The sequence below is a fragment of the Hemitrygon akajei genome, chromosome 29 (assembly GCF_048418815.1).
Source record: "Hemitrygon akajei chromosome 29, sHemAka1.3, whole genome shotgun sequence".
Taxonomy (NCBI): Eukaryota; Metazoa; Chordata; class Chondrichthyes; order Myliobatiformes; family Dasyatidae; genus Hemitrygon; species Hemitrygon akajei.
Window position 1 is genome coordinate 16,965,375 of NC_133152.1, and position 20,064 is coordinate 16,985,438.

The window sequence follows — 20,064 nt, forward strand, 5'->3', positions numbered from 1 at the left end:
TCACAGCTTGTTACCTGGGTTCAGTCTTGACATACAGTATGGTGCTGCCTTTGTGGAGCTTGAATGATTTTCTTTTGACCGTCATTTCCTCCAGGTACTGCAGATCTCCCCCAAAATTCCAAGGATGCATTGGACCACTATAATGAGTAGGATTAAAATCTGAGGGAGAGTTGAAGGGATTGTGAAAAGAGTCGTATTAGTGTAGGATTAATACAAAGGGGTGCTTGATTGTTGGCAAAAACTCAATGGGCCAAGGGGCCTGTTCCTGTGCTGACTCTATATGACTCTCACTCTTTGACTTTAAAGATGAAATAATTAAATGTAAAACAGTCGTGGCAGGACAGGAGAGATGTTAAGCTGAGGCATGTGAAATCTTTGTGATGATGTACCCAAGAAGGCTGTAGGGTAGCTCAATTACAGTATACTCAAGATGTAGGTTTTTGAATATAAATGGATTCAAGAGTTAGGGTTAGTTGGTGTTAAGGAGGTATTGCTGAGGCTTACTTGTTCTTCTACTTCTTGTGTTCTTATACCACTTCAATGTGGCATTTAAACATTTCCTTCACAATGTGAGATTGGCAATATGTAAAGTTCAATTTTATTTGTCATCTGACTGTACATATATACAAACAAATGAAATAACGTTCCTCCAGACCGCTGTGCACCCACACAACGTATATCACACACAGAACATTAACCAATATATTATACTATAAATAAGTTAATAAAATGTAATTCAAAATGTATGTAGTAGAGTGCAGCTCAGGTAAACTGTAAACAGCTCGTTGTCCTGGGTGATCTTGGTGGTGTCAGGGGTTTCATTAGTCTCTCAGCCCGGGGGAAGAAACTGTTACCCAGCCTGGTAATCCTTGTCCTGATGCTTCTGTACCTCATTCCTAATGGTAGTGGGGCAAAGAGATTGTGGAATGGGTGGATAGGGGTCCTCAACATCCACATCTGCAGCACTCCTCGTAAATCCGACCCAGATTAGAGGCAAGAGTCGATCTTCACTCCTCTCTCCAGGACAGTGGAGCCTTTCGTTTTTCCATTGTTGGTTCAATTTAAATGCCAGCCCAGGTAGATTGAAAAGGCGGAGTGTCCAGTTTTGGGGTGAGAGCTGTTTATGCTCGTTCTCCGTGATGGTCATCTCCACGGTGCTGAGGCTATGAAGACTGCCCCAGCTGCTGTGCTCCGTGCCTGCTACTGTGATGAACTGATAGGCGAGGCTTTGGGCCTACTCTGGGCTACTCCGGGGTTCAGATCTGAGGACTGAATTTTGGTTTGGAATATTGTTGTTTGCTTCAATTGCTTGCATGAATTGTGTTTACTTTCCGTGCGCATCAGGTGTTGGTCTTTTATTTTTTTCTCTTTAATTAGATTCTTCTGGGTTTCTTGCTTTGTGGCTACCTGTGAGCAAGCAAATCTCAAGGCTGTAGAATTTATACACTCTTTGATGAATCTTGAATCTTGAAATGTCACATATGGGGGTGAGAGAGACTCCGATGATCCTCTCAGCGGTTTTTACTGTCCTTTGCACTGTCTTGTGGTCCGATGCCTTGCAGCTTCCGTACCACACAATGATGCAGTCAGACAGGACACTATCAGTAATGCTCTTGTAGAAAGTGGTTAAAATGGGGGTGAGGAGCCTTGCCTGCCTCAACCTCCTCAGAAAGTGTAGACGCTGCTGTGCCTTCTTGACCAGTTAAGAAGTGTTGAAGGTACAGTTTAGATTGTCTAGTATGTACACACCAAGGAATGTTGTGCTTTTCACTCTCCCAGTAGCACAGCCATTAATGTGCAATGGAGAGTGGTTGACCTGCACCTTTCTGAGGTCCATCTCTCTAGTCTTGTCCATGTTAAGCCTCAGGTTGTTGTTCTCACACCATTTGACAAACCTTTCTACCTCCTCTCTAAATGCCAACTCATCATTGTTGCTGATGAGATCAGCCACTGTAGTTTCATCAGCAAATTTGAAGAAATGGTTTGAGTTGGATCTGGCAGTGCAGTCGTGAGTCAACACCATGAACAGCAGAGGGCTGAGCAGACAACCTTGTGGTGGGGGGGCACCAGTGCTCAGTGTGATGGATCTAGAAATGAGCCACCAATTTGGATTGACTGGGGTCTTCCCGTCAAGAAGTCCAAGATCCAGTTACAGAAAGGGGTGTTGAGTGTCTTACAAGGACAGTTTGCCTACCAGCCTCTAAGGAATGATCATATTAAAAGCTGAGCTGAAGTCGATAAAGAATATCCTGGCTTACACAACATGGTATTTTAGATGGGACAGGATGGAGTGGAGAGCCGAGGCTATGGCATCATCAGTGGACTGGTTTTGGTGGTAGGTGAACTGGAAAGGGTCCAATGTAACTGGAAGGAGGGATTTTATATGATCCATTACCAGCCGCTCAAAGCACTTCGTAATTGTTGAGGTGAGTGCCACTGGGCGGTAATCCAGTAAGGCCAGTTACTGTTGTTCTCTTGGGCACTGGAATGATGGTGGCTGCCTTGAAGACTGCCGGGACAGCGGATTGCCTCAGAGAGATATTAAAGACGTTTGTCGAGACCTTTGTAGGCTGGGCTGCCCAGTCAACTCAGCACCTGTCAAGCTGTAATAAAATTGAGACTAGAGTAAGAGTGGAGGAAGTAGTTTCAAATGACTCCACATCTAAAGTAAGCAATGGTGAACCTCACCACATAGCCTCAGCTGAGGTTGAACTCAGTTTATTAGTGATTGACCAAATGCCCTCGGGATTTATGCAGTATAATTTGCTGAAAGGCAAATGTCTGTAGCCTCCGTTCAGAGGAGGGAGAAACACCAGAGTACATTTCCTGATTTCTCAACACTTCCTCCAGGGGCAACTTTGGTGTGTCTGTCACCTGGAGGCTCGTCACTGGCATGTCAGAGTCAACTCAGACAGAGGAAAGTGGGCAGACAAAGAGTAGATGATAACAGCAGCTTATCTTACTTAACCAGCTAAATTATTAACTAGCCTGGGTTGTTGTTTTTAGCACTGTAAATAGAAAAGCCATACCCTCTATGCTTTGACTCACAGTGATTCCACTTTAACAATGCAATACAGCACACCTGATGACCCAGTGAATAAATGCATTGTCACATGTAGTAAGGCAGGAAGGACCACAACTGATGACTTACTCCTGATGAGTTCCTTAATTTTAGCCTGTGCATACAGTAATCTAAGGCCAAATTACTCATGGGCTGGGCAACAGGTAACAGAAGCAACACTTCATGTCACCATAGAGTGGCCCACTGTTGAAGTTTGACACCTACTGGCTGTGAAATTGCAATAGATTTGCCATTGTCTATTCCACAGCAAGAAATGTCCTTTGAAAGAGTTAAAATAGTAGTTCAATAGTGTCGTTTTAATATCAGAGAATGTATGCAATACACAACCTGAAATTCTTGTTCTTTGCAGACATTCACAGAAACAGAATAGTGCCCCAAAGAATGAGTGACAGTAACATTAGAACCCCAAAGCTCCCTACTCCCCTTCTCATGCAGACAGACAGACATACTTTATTGATCCCGAGGGAAATTGGGTTTCGTTACAGTCGCACCAACCAAGAATAGTGTAGAAATATAGCAATATAAAACCATAAATAATTAAATAATAATAATAAGTTAATTATGCCAAGTGGAAATAAGTCCAGGACCAGCCTATTGGCTCAGGGTGTCTGACACTCCGAGGGAGGAATTGTAAAGTTTGATGGCCACAGGCAGGAATGTCTTCCTATGATGTTCAGTGTTGCATCTTGGTAGAATGAGTCTCTGGCTGAATGTACTCCTGTGCCTAACCAGTACATTATGGAGTGGATAGGAGACATTGTCCAAGATGGCATGCAACTTGGACAGCATCCTCTTTTCAGACACCACCGTCAGAGAGTCCAGTGCATATGCAGCAGCAAACAATGACCCTCCCCCCTCCCTTATTTCAGCAAAAAAGCACCCACTCAGCAACAGCAAAGCCCCCAAGAAAGACCATGAGCTGCAGTACCACAAAAACTAATCATTCTCCCGACAACTTGATGTACCACAGGCTCTCTTTCTCCTTAATAAAGGGATAGAGAGGTGTCACACACCGAGAAGGAAGACTAATAAGACAAAAAAAAACTCGCTGATTTATGGTTAAAGTCAGCTGCGTCACTTTTTTCTGAATTCTCTGATTCAAGAATTTGCAACAAACTCTCCCCACCAAAGAGAGAGAACATGCGATTCACTGAGTACAGAGCCCCTGACAGCTGATCTGCTGGTGCCGATGTTCCTTTTACTCTCACGATGCCTCAGTCGGCAGCTCCAGCATGAAATCAGCTCATCCCTGGGGCCACAAAGCCTGAGAACCCAAAGGTGTGCTCGTCTTCTAGGCCACATCCACGGCATATTGAAAAATAAATGGTCGGTGAGGCCTGGGAGGGGTTCCATCCTCATAAGGAACCCAAGTTTGAGTACAACAACATGCAAAAAAAGCTGGAGGAACTCAGCAGGCCAGGCACATCTATGGAAAAAAGAACAGTCAACATTTTGGGCCAAAACCCTTTGCAGGACTCAGGGAAGATTTAAACTTCTTTAGGATAGGCTTCCCTCGAAGAAACTTCACAGAGCAGCAATCAAATCACAAACAAGAGAAAATCTGCAGATGCTGGAAATCTGAGCAACACACACAAAATGCTGGAGGAACTCAGCAGGTCAGACATCATCTATGGAAAAAAAGTACAGTCAATGTTTCAGGCCGAGATGTTGACTGTAATTTTTCCATAGATGCTGCCTGGCCTGTTGAGTTCCTCCAGCACTTTCTGTGTGCTGCTCGGTTTGAGTATAGCTCTAGGTTAGGGTCTTTGACAGAACCCCATCAACTTGAAAAGGAAAAAGAGAAAGAGTAAAAGTAGAAATTAAGCTCTTTCTGCAGATGAACTGGAAGAAGTCACTGTCTAGCACCATCATAGCTCTGCCCATAAAAGGAATGACATGCCATTTTCTCAGTAAAGCAAATCATTAGACAAGATCCATAGCTCAGCTCCAAGTAACCTCTATAAAACTGGCACTGAAGTCTTCAAACAGCCCTGTGCCATTTCCTTTCCCTGTTGCTAGCTCTGAGTGTATAGTAGATGATGAGGCATTAGGGTGTGTATTCCTGACAATGCATTGTTTGTTTCTCTAGGTGCAGGTATCAATTGATTGGGTAATGGAGATAAGTCTTCCGACTCTCATTTCCCAGAAATGTGCTTTCTATCTGTCTCAGGAGAAGTTTCTGGTTCTTAAGGAGAGAATAATTTAACTTATTTTTCATTTTCTCACTTCCTTCTCTGACCGGAAACTGAGTACTTGAGTCATGAGTCAAAACTGGCTTGTTTTCAATGGAGTGGTGGGGTCTGAGGGGAAACCTAATAGAAGTTTATACATGATTATGAATAGATAGCCAATATATTTTTCCCAGTGTTGAAATGTTTATTACTAGACTGTCTGTATTTAAGCTGAGAGGGGTTAAATTCAAAGGAGATGTTTAGGGCAAGTAGTTTACACAGGGAGTAGTGGATTTGTGGATTGTGCTGCCAGGAGTGGCCGTGGGGGCAATTCTGATGGAGGTATTTAAGGGGGCTCTTAGATAGGCACATGGATGTGCTGAGAATGGAGCAAAATCAACATTTTGCAGGTGGACAGGATGAGTTTAATCAGGCATTTAGACCACAAGACATAGAAGCAAAAATATGCCATTCCACCTATTGAGTCCATTCCATCATTTGATCATGGCTGCTTTATCTTCCCTCTCAACTCCATTTTCCTACCTTCTCCCCATAACCTTTAACACCCTTACTAAACTAGAACCTATCAACTTCCGCTTTAAGTACAAACGTATATCCAATGATTTGGCCTCTAGAGATGTCTGTGGCAATGAATTCCATAGATTCACAACATTTTGCCTAAAGAAATTCCTCCTCATCACTGTTCTAAAGAGGTGTCCTTGTATTCTGAGGCTGTGCCCTACGGTCCTAGATGCTCCCACTATTGGAAACATCCTTTCGATGTCCACTCTATCTAGGCCTTCCAATATTCAGTAAGTTTCAATGAGATCACCCCTCATTCTATTAAACTCCAGTGATTACAGGCCCAGAGCCATCAAACACTCCTTATACATTAACAGTTTCATTCCAGGGATCATTCCTGAAAATCTCCCTGGACGTTCTCCAATGTCAGCACATTCTTTCTTAGAAACTGAGTCCAAAACCACTCACAATACTTCAAATCTGTTCTGACCAATGCCTCAGCATTATAGCCTTGCTTTTATAGTCTAATCCTCTCAAAATGAATGCTATCATTGCATTTTCCTTCCTTACTGCCAACTCAATCTGCAAGTTAAACTTCAGGGAATTTTGCATTAGGACTCCCAAGTCCCTTTGTACCTCCAAATTCTTAATTTGTTTGCCGATTAGAAAATAATCTCTGCTTTTAATCTTTTTATCGAAATGCATGACCATACTCTTTCCTGCACTATATTCCATCTGCTACTTCTTTGCCCATTCTCCTAGTCTGTCCAAGTACTTCTGCAAACTCCCTGCTTCCTCAAATCTACCTGCCCTTCCACCCATCTTTGTATCTTCTGCTAATTTGGGCATAAAACCATCAATTCTGTCATCCTTATCATTAACATATAATGTGAAAAGAAGTGATCCCAATACTCTGTAGAACACTGCTATTCACCAGTTCCCAAGCAAGATAGATCTCCTTTATTCCCACTCTTTGTCTCTTGCCAGTCAACTAAACTTCTATCCATGCCAGTATCTTTTTTGTAATACCATGAGTTCTTACCTTGTTGAGCAGCATCCAATGATGCACCTTGTCAAAGGCCTTCTGAAAAACCAAGAATACAACATCCACTTACTTCTGCCTGTTATTTCTTCAAAGAATTCCAACAGATTTGTCAGGCAAGATTGTCCTTCCAAATTCCCCAAAGCTTCATTCTTAATAATGGGCTCTAACATCTTGCCAACCTCTGAGGTCAGCCTAACTAGCCTATAATTTTCTTTCTTCTGCCTCCCTCCCTTCTTGAAGAGTGGAATGACATTTGCTATTTTCCAGTCCTCCAAAACCATTCCAGAATCTAATGATTCTTGAAAGATGAGTACTAATGCCTCTACAACCTCTTCAGCTACCTCTTTAAGAGCCCTGGGTATAGTCCATCTGATTCAGGTGATTTAGCTACCTTCACATCTTTCAGTTTCCCAAGCATCTTCTCCTTAATAATAGCAACTATACTCGCATCTGTCCTGACACTCTCAAATTTCTGGCTTAAGGCTGGTGTCTTCTATTTATTCAGTTCATCTGCCATTTCTTTGTTCTCCATTATTACCACTCCACCATCATTTTCCAGTGGTTCAATATCCAGTTTGCGTCTCTTTTTATCTTTCTATATCTGAAAGAATTGTTCCTGATCCTCTAACTTCCCATTAATTTTTGCTACATTTTATGCCCCCTCTTTTGCTTCTTGCTGTGTTTGATTTTGCTCATCAGCTACCGTTGCCTCATTTAGAATGCTTTTTCTTCTTTGGGATCAACTGAGCATGCTGCTTCAAAACTGTTCTCAGTAACTCCAGCTATTGCTGCTTACTATCATCCCTGCTACAGTCACCTTCGGCACCACCTCTCTCATGCCTCTGGTGTTAACTTTACTCAACTGTAATAGCAATACATCCAATTTTAGTTTCTCCCTCTCAAACTGCAGGGTGAATCCCATCATATTACGATCACTGCCTCCTAAGGGTTCTTTTACTTAAAGCTTTCCTAATCAAATCTAGTTTATCCCACAACACAGTATTGTCTTTTCCTGAGAGGCTTGATCACAAGCTGCTCTGAAAAGCCAACTTGTAGGCATTCTCACCATCATTAGATCCATCACCAATCTGATTTTCCCAATCTGGCTACATAATGAAATCCCCTGACTTTCATAACATTGCCCTTTTTACATGTAATCTGTATGGCACATCTCCCATTGTGATTTGTACACCTGATCCTGGCTACTGTTCGGAAGCCTGTATCTAACTCCCACCTTTATGTCCCTGACTGCAGACTGAATGTGAAATAGTTAATCTATTGGATGTCATTGCCTCCTGAAACACAGTGTCTAGATAATTCTCCCCCACCCTGATACATTGTAGTGTCTGAAGTTCAGATTCCAGGTCATCAACTTTGAACCTGAGTTCCTCGAGCAACCAGTACTTGTTGCTGATGTGATCATCAGGGTCCACAATGGGGTCCACCACGTCCCACATATGCAGCTATAACACATCACCTAATCAGTGACATGTTGTAGCTGCGTGATGTGGGAGTTGGTGGAATGCCATTGTTACCTACTTTAGGTAATTAGTTATAAGCTGGTATCTTTTTAGACCATAAGACCACAAGACAAAGGAGCAGTATTAGGCCAGTTGGCCCTTTGAGTCTTCTCTGCCATTCCATCATGGCTGATATATTATCCCTCTCAACACCATTCTCCTGCCTTCTCTCCACAACCTTTGATGCCCTAGCTAATCAAAAACCTATGAACCTCCATTTAAGTATACTCAATGACTCGGTCTCCACAGTCGTCTGTGGCAATGAATTCCACACGTTCACCACCTGTTGAGTCTGTTGCTCAAGATTTCCAGCATCTGTAGAATCTCTTATGTTTGTGTTGGCATCTGACCCCTTCTTTCCAGTCCTGATGAAGAGTCTCGGCCTGAAATGCCACTGTTTATTCCCCCCAACCCCAAAAGTTACACAGATGAATCCATTATTGTAAACCAGCTGAATTTTCCTGTTCTTAAGCCAGGTATGAGTGGTGCCATCTCACCAGCCAGGAGTTCAAACTTGGAACCATGTCTCTCTGTGTGGGACAATGAGTCAGCAGCCTCAGAAAACTGAGCTAACATCAGGTGCATTCAGAGAGGTGCATCAGAATCAATACTCGCATACTGTCAGCATAGTGACTTTTCCAAACAAGTCTTCATCGTGTGTCATCAGCAGTAGAATTTTAAAAAAATTATTCTGGCAAGCTGAATTTTGTGCTCGCAGAGTCTGGAAAAGACAATTGTGTAAAGGATGTACAAGCCTTAAATCAGCAAAGACTGATGCTTTCAGAAGTGGGGAAAAATGTTTTATTTTGAAATCTTTACCTTAACTGATCTGTGCTGGGAAATTCCTGGATTGAATTGTGAGGTAGCTGAATGCTGTTGTGTCATTGGCTTTCTATATGGATAGAGGAATGACACTTTGGAAGTCAGGTGAGTGGGGGGGGGGGGGGGATATGAGACAGGAATTTTCAATAGTAATGAGGCCATACAAGGTCGGGGGAGTTGCCATAGATTGTTGGGTTAGGGGCAGAATTGAGATCAGTGGAATGTGGAAGTGGGGTTTGCCAAATATGAAGGAAAGGAATTCAGTTAACTATCTAAGGGAAGTCTTAGGAGAATGAAAACACAGGGAACACCAGGGGAATGTGGACTAAGCCACCTTGCAATCCAAAGAAGACTTGTGTATCCGTCATTAGTGCTTCCGAATGGGAGAACGAATCAATGGCAAATGTGTCTTAACACCCAAGTGTCTGGTTAAATTTCCAGAGCAATGTAAAATAACTGGCAATAGAACAATCTTATGTGTCTCCACATTTTCAAATACAACGCACTGGTAACACTAAGTTAGATATTCATCCTCTGATAAAAGCAAGGCGTGGAGGATTATGTTAATTAAAATTAAGAGTCAAGTTTATTGCCATATGCAGAAAGACATGTATATACAGTTGCAATGAAAAACTTACTTGAAGCAGCATCACAGGCACATAGCATTAGAGGAACAACATTTTCAAGAGAATTATATATTAAATATAAGTTATACAGAATTATACAAGAAAGAGCACAATAAGAACAGAAAGCAACAAAGTCCATAGTAGTGCAAAGAGGTAATTGGATTTCTATGCTGAAGTAGTAGTTAGGTGTGTGTAGGTTGACTCAAGAACTGAATGGTTGAAGGGAAGTAGCTGTTCTTGAACCTTGTGGGATGGGGCTTCTGTACCTCCTGTCTGATGGTATCTGTAAGTAGATGACATGGCCTGGATAGTGGGGAACTTTAATGATTAATACAGTATTACATTCTAGAGGGAATGCCTCAAATAATTTTGAAGGTGGGGAGAGATGAGCAGGTGATGTACTGGGCTGAGTCTTGCCTACTCATTGTATTCAACCCCTAGATTTCTGCTGCAAAGAAGTAAACAGAAGTAAAGTTCAGAAGCAAAGTACTTCACTAAAATACATATTTGGAGCATTCAACAGAGGATGAGCTTCAGTCTGTATTCAATGCATATCATGAACATCTGCGAATAGGACTCTCATTTATCAGAACTGTCCTAAAGTGGAATTACTTGTTCCCTGCACTGGATCCACAAATATATTTCAACAGTGACATTGTCCGGTCCCATGATTAACCACACCTGCTGCGCCCTACCACACAAAAAAAACACAAGATGAAAATTTTGGAATCAAAGCTGAGAACACCAAGTTTTACTTCCTGGACTGAAACAGCAAATAATTAAAACACACAGACTATTTCAGATATTCAATGTAGTTAATTCCCTCCTGATATTCTTATGGAACCTTCTCTGGTTTACCACTGAGTTGCTTCAACAGGGCACTTTCAGGTTACAGAACCCCCAAGGCAATAATTTGCCTGTGTAGAGCATTCTGCCTGCATAGACCTGGTCAGTATCTATTGTGTTAGACTGTATCACAGTGTCCATACCTACAATCCTTCCCAGCAGAGGTCAGTGAATAACCATCAAAGGAGAAACCTAGCTGACAATGTTCCTCTCTCCAAAGCCTTAAGGCTTTTTTAACCACAGATAGTTATGTCTGAAACAAGCTAAGTCTAGTCAGACTGAGGATTTAACCTATGGCCTCTTGAACTTACAACAGAGCTTCCCAACCCGGGGTCCACAGACCCCTCAGTTAATGGTAAGGATCCATATGGTATAAAAAAAAGGTTGGGATCTCCTTACCTACAAAGTCATGCACTACTTTTATCTGAAAAAGCTGACTACTCCATTTAAAGGATGTATAAAATTGCCACCCCCACTGCATACCTTCACATACCTTACGAGGAAATGTTAAGCGAGTTTGGGCTTTTCCTTTGGAGTAACAGAGGATGAAGATGATTTGATAGAGGTGTATTAAATTTAAAAAGACGTAGACAGAGTGGACAGCCAGCGCTTTTTTTTACTTAGACAGTAATGACTAAAACCAGAGGACATCCTTTTAGGGTGAGTGGAGGAAAGTTTAGTGGAGATGTCAGAGGTGGATTTTCTACTCAGAGAGGGGTAAGTGGTTGGAATACACTGCCGGCTGATACAATAGGGACATTGAGGAGACACTTAGACAGACACATGGATGTAAGAAAAACGGAATAAGTTAAAAGGTCAGCACAACGTCATGGGCCAAAGGGCCTGTACTGTATTGTGCTGTTTTATGTTCCATGTCACTTTCCTCTGAGCTTCTACAAAACGGTCGTCAGATGAGCCTAGGTGCGGCTTGCCTTTTCAAATTGATCGCAGCGTTCTCAGAAAATAAAGGGCACAGCAAGGGCAACCAGAGCCAATGAATAAAAGAATGCTTGGGATCAGGATTTGGTTTGTAAAATACTTAAACCCTCATTAAATAATTATACCCACAGAGAGATGGCATACCTGGCAGCTGAATGTGTTTATTCTTGGTGACTCAAACCACAAAAAGCATAAGTGTGAATTTGACATGTCTTGCTGCATTCCATTGGCTTTTTTTCTGCTCTCTGAGTTAATTTATAGCTTTCAATTTTTGAGATACTGCCAAATGCCAGATTGCTTTTTAATCTAAGGGTGTAGAGAACTTACTGTCGCTGAATTCAGTAAGTGCTTCAGTTAAAGTGACACAGTAATCGGGGCTTGTTTGCCAATCAGCCTCCTCAGACCGAAGAATAGTCAATAATCCCCAACTATTACAAAATAATAATTAATCTATGTATTAATGAATCTATGTTCAACCACTGGTGACAATTGGCTTGAAATGACAGAGTTCACAGGGAAGGACCTTGCTCACCCATGTCAGTTCAGCTGTACTGTGGTTGCTTCAGCTGATACTATCCCATCTATTGCCAGCTTCACTAATTAATTTTCAGTCGATAATGGTTTAGGTGCCTCTGACATAAATCCCTTCACCTCTGAACCAACAAACCAGGGAACAACACTTTTCCATAGCACATCACCTCTCCTGGTGACTTAGTCTGACTGGTCAGTCCAGCACTAAGGAACTACTCCACAGTGAAGGGTGCTATTTTTCAGAAGATGCATTAAACAGAGACCCTCCCTACCTTTTCCAATAGAAGCAAAAGAACTTGTGGCACTATTTGACAAGCCATAATATGAAATGTGCATTCCTCAATCACATTGACATAACGTGTCATTAGACCATAAGACATAAGAACAGAATTAGGGTATTCAGCCTCTTGAGTCTGCTGTCATTTTATCATGGTGGATCTGTTTCTCTCTCAGCCCCATTCTCCACCTTCTCCCCATAACCTTTCACGCCCTGACCAATCAAAAAGCTATCAACCCCCGCCTTAAATACACCCAATTAACTGGCCTCCTCAGCTACCTCAAATTCCACAGATTCTCCACCCTCTGGCTAAAAAGTTCCTCCTCATCTCTGTTCCTCTATTCTGAGGCTGTGTCCTCTAGTCATAGACTCCCCCACTGTAGGAATCATCCACTCCACATCCACTCTATCTAGGCCTTTCAACATTTGATAGGTTTCAATGAGATCCCCTCACTCTTTTAAATCCAGCAAGTATAGTGCCAGAGTCATCAATTGCTCCTCATATGATATGCCTTTCATTCCCAGAATCATTCTCATGAACCTCCTCTAAACCCTTTCCAATGTCAGCATATCCTCTCTTAAACAAGGAGCTCAAAACTGCTCAAAATAGTCCAAGTGGGGCCTCACTACTGCATTATAAAGCCTTTGTATTACATCCTTGCTTTTATATTCTGGTCCTCTCAAAATGAATGCTAACATTGCACTTGCCTTCCTCACCACCAACTCAATTTGCAAATTAACCTTTAGGGAATCCTACATAAGGACTCCCAAGCCCCTTTGCACGTCACTTGTAAAAATTTTCTCCCTGTTTAGAAAATTATCTATATTTTTATTCCTTCTATCAAAGTGTATGACCTTACACTTCCCAACACTGTATTCCATTTGCCACTTCTTTGACCATTCGCCTAACCTGTCCAAGTCCTTCTGCAACATCCTTACTTCCTCAAAACTATCTGCACCTCCATCTATCTTCATGTTGTCTGCAGACTTGGTCAAAAAGTGACCAATTCTGTAATCCAAATATCCAAATTATTGACATACAATGTAAAAAAGCGATCCCAACACCAACCCCTGTGGAACACCAGTAGTTACCAGCAGCCAATCAGAGAAGCATCTCCTTATTAACACACTTTGCATTCTGCCAATCAGCCAATGCTCTATCCATGCTAGTATCTCTCCTGTAACACCATGGGCTCATAGCTTGTTTAGCAGCCTCATTTGAGGCACCTTGTCAAAGGTCTTCGCAAAATCCAAGCACACAACATCCACCAATACATCTTTGTCCATCCTGCTTGATATTTCCTCAAAGAATTCTAACAGTTATGTCAGGCAAGATTTTCCCTTAAAGAAACCATGCTGACTTTGGCCTATTTTGTCATGTGTCTGTCTCCAAGTACCCCGAAACCACATCCTTAAAAATCGACTCCAACATCTTCCCAGCCACTGAGGTTAGGCTAACTAGTCTATAATTTCCTCTTTTGCCATCGTCCATTCTTGAAGAGTGGAGTGACATTTCCAATTTTCCAGTCCTCCAGAACCATTCCAGAATCTTGTGATTCTTGAAAAATCATTATTAATACTATTCAGCTACCTCTTTTAGAATCCTGGGGTGTAGTCTATCTGGTCCAGGTGTCTACTCTGCCTTCAGACCATTCAGCTTCCAAGCACTTTCTTCCTAGTAATAGCAACTGCACTCAGTTCTGCCCCCTGGCACTCTCAAACTTCCGGCATACTGCTCCTATCTTCCACAGTGAAGACTGATTGTGAAGTACTTATTCAGTTTGTTCACCATTTCCTTGTCCCCCATTACTACCATTTAGTTAGAACTTCACAACTTGCTGTGTGTACCTTGACAGCAGTGTGCCCCTGCATTAAAGCTGTGAAACAAATAGCAGCCATCTTGCACTATGCATAAAGCTGTTGAGAGGTTATCTTCAACATCTTTCCATGTCTCAGATGCTTGCCTCAACCCTATCAATTGGCTTGTTAAGGCTGTTTGTAAAAATGGATTTGACAGCACTTCTACAAGATTGTGGAATAATCAGAACCAAAGGATGAAACTAGTGGAGCTCTTGGTTACCTGATTGGAATAGCATTGCCTCAGGTCCAAGTCCATTAGACAGCTGCATATCCACACCTCTAGACCCAATTTTTCTCTTAATTATTGTAGTCTCTGGGGAAGTAAATGATACCCACAGCATTAATAAATTGCAACACTACATAAATAAATAACACTCCACAGCAACATGGGACTTCCCTTTGGTCATTTTCCAGTTCTGGGGGCCAGTGGGCAGCTAATAAACATTTTAATCTCTTTTAGTTTGAGATACAGTTTAGTAACAGTCCCTCTGACCCAACGAGCCGGTAATACCCAATTACATTTTTGTGACCAATTAGCCTACTAATCGATATGTCTTTAGAATGTGCGAGAAAAATGGAGCACCTGGAAGAGCCCATATGGTCATATAAACTCCTTACAGACAGCAGAGGAATTGAAACTGGGTCGCTAGCACTGTAATTGTATAATAATGCTAACTGCCTCACTACTGTGTTGACCCAATGACATAAAATGATTTCGGATGGTTTAGTGGAAATGCACAAAGAGCATAAACTGATGGGAAAATGCTCAATTAAACGTGGAGTTTTATCTAATAAAGGAGGCATATTTGTGCTACCTGTAATCCAATGGGAAAGATGTAGTTTAATGGAAGGGACATTTTGTTAATTCCTGTAATTTAGGGGCAGCATTGAGTTTCTTGTAATCTAATGGGTCACTTTAGTCAATGAGCCATGGATTAATACAGAGATATGGCATGGAAACAGTCTCTTCACCCTATTGGGTCTACTGCGACCTTTCCTTTAACTCTAAATCTACACTAACCTATTTTATTCTTCCCACGTTTCCATCAGAACCCCCTCAGATTCTAGCATTCATCAGCACGCTAGCTGCAATTTGGGAACGGATGAGTTCTGGGTTGGACGTCCTGCTCACTTAAGAAAGGTGAAGCGTCTTCCATAGCCTCTCCTTTTCAAGAGTAGTGATCGCCGCAGGACCACTGTTGCCTTCCCATGCCGGAGGTCACTCGCATATGGCTTTTTCTGCACTACTGTGCCCATAGCAACGCCTTCATGTGCCGTCCCTGTTCTTACTGAGTTCGCTATGTCATGGCGCGACCGAGTGTCCAGCGATATAACTGGGCGGGCAGGCTGGGCTCATCAGCCTTGGTCGGCAGCCAGCCGAGGAGAAGGACATCTCCGATTCCAAACCCGGGTAGATGGGACTCGTTAGCCTTGCCAGGCAGTCTGTCTAGGAGAAGGAAAATTCCGATGCGGTCGCAGCTCATTGTGGAACTTCCCCCCGGCCTAAAGAGAGGAATCAGTCCGCGCGCACCGATCCTCACTATAAACCTACGCAGCGCAGGCAGGAGGAGAAGTCCTACAGCGATGGGGTTTTCCCTCCTGATCCTCACAAGTGAAGAACCAGCCATCATCATCACCAGCAGCAGCAATTTACAGTGGCCAATTGACCTATCAATACGAATATTTTTGGGACGTGAGAGGAAACGAGACAACAAAAAGAAATTCACGGTCAATGAATTGGTAGGGCATGCAAGCTTCACACAGAGAATGCCAGTGGTCCGGATCAAACCCGGGATTCCGGAGCTCTCCTAACCTCACCATTGTGCCACCAGTGTTTCCAGCCATTTAACTAGAGGAGCAGGTTAGTGTTTCCCATAACTGAATCACATTGTATGTTCCTGCAGTTTAATGGGAGGGGCACATTGTACTTTTGTACAAGGGACATGTAGTTGTTTTATGAGTATTTAGAGAAGGGGGGTATTGGTGTTTGCTACACTCCTGTAGCTGTTGTCTGGTAACATTGAATTATAGGTGCAATCAACAGTTTGAGTGGTCACACATGGCTAGAACCTAGAGCCGGAAGTTTAAAACTAGTTGTAAAATAATGCCCTGATTGAAGGAGGGAAATCTTTCCTCGCTGTTGAATTAACCTTGCATTTGGAGAAAATCTTCATAATTTGTACCTATCATGTGAAAGGCAACACCATAAACATTCATATATAAACCCAAAGGGCTTTTAAAATTCATCCTGAGGGATCAGCTAATATGGGTAACAAGCCACTCCCTAAGACTGAGAAACAACCAATGGAGTGAAGAAAGTATTAAAAAGCTTAAAAAGTTCTGATCTTTGTCTTTCACCACCAATCATCAAGTCATTTATTCCATTGTGGGGGGAAAATGTTAGTTTTATTGTCCAAACCCAAACAGATAACAAAAATGAGCTTTGTTGGAAGTATACTGCTGGTACTTCGATGATGAAAGTTTAATCCCATTCTCCCATAAAAGATGCCAACTAAAATAAAAATCTGTAGTTTTGGGAAAGGGAATTATCCACCAGAAGGAAAAAAAATCTTGCATTTATATAGTGCCTTTCACAAACTCATTCCAAAGCATTTTCAAGTCTTTGGTGGATGAAGTTTCTTTATCTTGTTTGATTCTGTTTCTTATTAGAAGGAAAAAATATATTCATACAACAATTTTCATAACACCAGAAACCTAAAGCTAATTAGGTACCATTCAATTACTGTCATAGTAGGAACGAAGACAATCAATTGGATCATCACAAGGTCTCTCAAAAAAAATAGGATTAGGACATTATGCTGTAATTTAATATTGCTGAATGAGGAATAAGTATTATGCAGGGCGATGCGGAAGACTTCATGTTGCTTCTTCAAATCTATCTAAAAGGGAAGAAGAGGCCTGAACTTATCATCTCAATTAAAGGAAGTCACTTTGACATTGCAGTTTTTCCTCAGTATTGCACTAGCCTAGAGTACATGTTCATGTTCCTGAAATAGTTCATGAACTCTCAGTTTTAAGAACAAAAATACTACCATCTCACCACAAGTGAGGGTACAAATCTCAGCAGTGATTTGCAAGGGTGTTTAGTGGGGTGGGGGGGGGGGTTGGATGGAATTGAGGGGAAGAACTTTGCTATCCTATACAGAAATAAATTAAATTTGGAACTGATAAAGTTCTTGTGGGAAAAAAAATAATGTCTACAGTCTGCTGAGAATCATCTAAAATCCTTCACCCCCTTTCAGCAGTTGCTATTTTGTTTTCGGTCTCTAGTATCCATGGTTCTTCATTTGATTGGGTCAGAAGGTAAAATCAACAGCCTTCTCCTTTAACTGTGCATCTCTGTCAGAACCTGGTTCATGAAACATCATATTGTAAGTTGTTAAGTGGCTTTAAACTGCACTATTGTGTGAATATACAGCTGCATTTTCCCCATAAATTAATATTGTTCATGAGGTAGAAGCTGGTAAAAATTACATCCTTTTATCTTTTTTTTCCAGTTTGATTTTCCTTCCACCTTGGCTCACAGCATGGAATATGTCCATGTCTCTTGAGTGAATGGGCAGGAATCAGTATACTTTAGTAGGGAAGTGCAGGCTTGTTGGCCCCTACTCACCTCCCACTTGAGAGATGTGAGGTGAAATTAGGGAAGGAGAAAATAATGGGGAGTAAGATCTAACTTGGATTACCATTTAACAGGATCAGAGCCGGTCTGTATCTCAAATCCCAATTATTTGCATCAAATTGCTCTTGATTTCTGTGCTATTTGCTAGATGTGGGGAGGAAGGGTGGAGGTAAAATGCAAGCTTCTTTTCTGGTAGTGGAATAGGATGAATAGCTAGAGTGCATTTATTAACAAAAAATTGCACAATGCTTGATGCAGTCAGTTAACAATAGGCAAACAGTATCACAATGGCAGTAGGAAATGGAAGATGTGATAATAATAAGGTATGCTGTGGATAAAAAACATGCAAGATGATTGACTCTCTGAACAGCTTCCTTTGATGGCAAAGGGCAAGTGTTCAAATTGTAGGTTGGCTTTCATTGCTGGAGGGTTTGAATACAAAAATAAGAGGGTCTTACCACAATTATACAGGGTGTCAGATAGATCACATCTGGAAATTTGGTCTACAAACCTGTTCTCACTGGGACCCAATAGTTTGGTCTCCTTGATTTCCTATAGACAAAATCCAATGAAGATTCACCAGGCTGGTTCCTGAGATGGCTGGTCTCTTTTATGAGGAGTTTCAGCCAGAAACATCAATTGTACTCTTTTCCTGTAGATGCTGCCTGGCTTGCTGAGTTCCTCCAGCATTTTGTGTGTCTTACTTGGACTTCCAGCATCTGCAGATTTTCTCTTGTCTGTTTTCTAAGAAGAGGTTTTGCAAGCTTGAACTCTATTTTCTTTTCTTTTTGAAGGTGAGAAGTGATCTTGTTGGAATAAAAATATCTCAGTAGAGTTGATGTAGAGAAGAAGCTTCCCCTCACTGACAAGTTTAGAATTGGTAGCAGTCTCCATCTAAAAGGCAGGTAGGTCAGTTAGGATGGATTTGAAGACAAGTTTGTTCATTCAGATGCTGGTGAATCTTTGGAATTCTCTACCTTGAAGGCTATGAGGGAAAGATAAAAATAACAACAAATTTCCTTTACCACCAGCGACAGAGTTAGAGAGCCAATCAGCACATCGAGTTTGTGTCAAGCATCTACTTACACATCTTACATCCACCACAGTTTATTCTCTGAGCATTGCCATGGGAGAATAAGTCTCAGGTTCTACCTCTCACCTCCACAGTAAAGTCAACTTACAGTGGGAATTTAATCTACCAACTCGTGTGTCTTTGAGATGTAGGTAAACAAAAAATGGAAGGACCCATGGGAAACTCACATTGCCACAAAGAGAACATGCTTAACCCATGCAGACAGCACTGGAAGTCAGGATGCAACCCCAGCTCTACCAGCTGCGCCACTGTACCCACCTCTCATTCAGGCTCACTACCTTAATAGCTGAGGGGCTGTATGAACAGATGGTGCCCACCTCTCATTCAGGCTCACTACCTTTACTGCTGAGGGGCTGTAGGAACTTACTACACCCTACAAGATGTTTGATATTGTCATCTGCTGATTTTTCTAACCAATATGTCTGCCCATGCACCATACTAAATTTATCAACAATGGTTAATTGCTTCATGCATCGGGATTTTTACTGCACTTTCTTCTTAGGAGCATGCCTATTAATCTTGTCAGCCTGTCCACCATTCAATTGGACAATAGGTGATAGGCACCCTGATTGGCCTTACTGTCATAAATTCAAAGCCCATCAAACCCATACCAACAGCGTCTCTCAGATCCAGGTGTAAAAATACCTCGAGAGAAAAAGTTCCAGATTTTCATTATGATCAGTTATCACATAATTAAACTCTTAAACTGAATATCTTTTTTAAAAAATGTAAAATTAAAATATAATTTAGTTTGTCCATTTATATTTCCACTTTTTCTGTATCCTTTCCTCACTTCTTCCATTGCTCTGACAATATAGATTAGAACTTCAGTAAATTGTGGTATTTACTTGCTATGAAACAAGGAGGCTATTTGGCCCATTAAACTCCCCCAGCAGAATAAATACTGTCAGTCCCATTGTATCCTTCTTGTTTACCTTTAGCCTATCACATGCCCATTAACACCTGAGTAATTCTTTGTTAATTAGCTACACGAAAGGACAATTTAAAGGCTAATTAACCCAGCAATACATTGGTGAGTTGTGGGGGAAACTGAAGCACCCAGACGAATTCACATGGTAACCAGAAG